Below are 745 nucleotides of genomic sequence, written 5' to 3'. Positions count from 1 at the left end.
TAAGCGACTGCCGTTATAAGTCGCAAACGATCATCGTTGGATCCGAATAATCGCACAGCTGGGGGGCGAATATAATCGCAAACGATCATTTGAAGGAGTGTCTGCGTTATCGTGGCTCCCAAATTTTAGATGAGCAGTATGAGGTCCTTGTGGAGCATCAATTTCTGAAATAATCCCTCTGGGTTCCTGAACTCAAACATCAATTTTTTTTTCCATAGATTTGGAAAAGAACTTCATCTTCCGTCTCTTCTACTAAAAGATATTTAATGAACAACCTTCTACTTGTTCAGAGCCATTCTCTCGCGACGCAACCTCCCTGGAACACTGTTGCCACGTTATTAGTAAACAATAAGCTGTCTCATCGTAAATCGCAGAGGCACAGAAGCAAAGCAGTACGCAATGTTTTCATCATTAAACAGCCATCAGTAGAGTAGAGAACAGTAGAGCGATAAGAGTGGCATTCATACCGAGCAAAACCTTTAGGAACATTATGGTCCACCAGTACGTAAGTAATGAATACCAGTATCTATTACTTCCCCGTGGCACTATTTACATGTATTAGAAATAGGATTAACATGGCATTCGGTTTCTGTATGGCCTACTCCCATTGCCACATCAAATACTAGAATTATGGGTTATTACTTAATTGTCCTAAATACAACTATGTCACTGCATATTCTTAGTTACTAAATCGATTTCCACATTAGTATTATGCTATATCATTATTGTTAAATTCATTATTCAC

This window comes from Penaeus monodon, chromosome 30 (genome assembly GCF_015228065.2).
Source record: "Penaeus monodon isolate SGIC_2016 chromosome 30, NSTDA_Pmon_1, whole genome shotgun sequence".
NCBI lineage: Eukaryota > Metazoa > Arthropoda > Malacostraca > Decapoda > Penaeidae > Penaeus > Penaeus monodon.
This window is presented reverse-complemented; position numbering follows the sequence as displayed.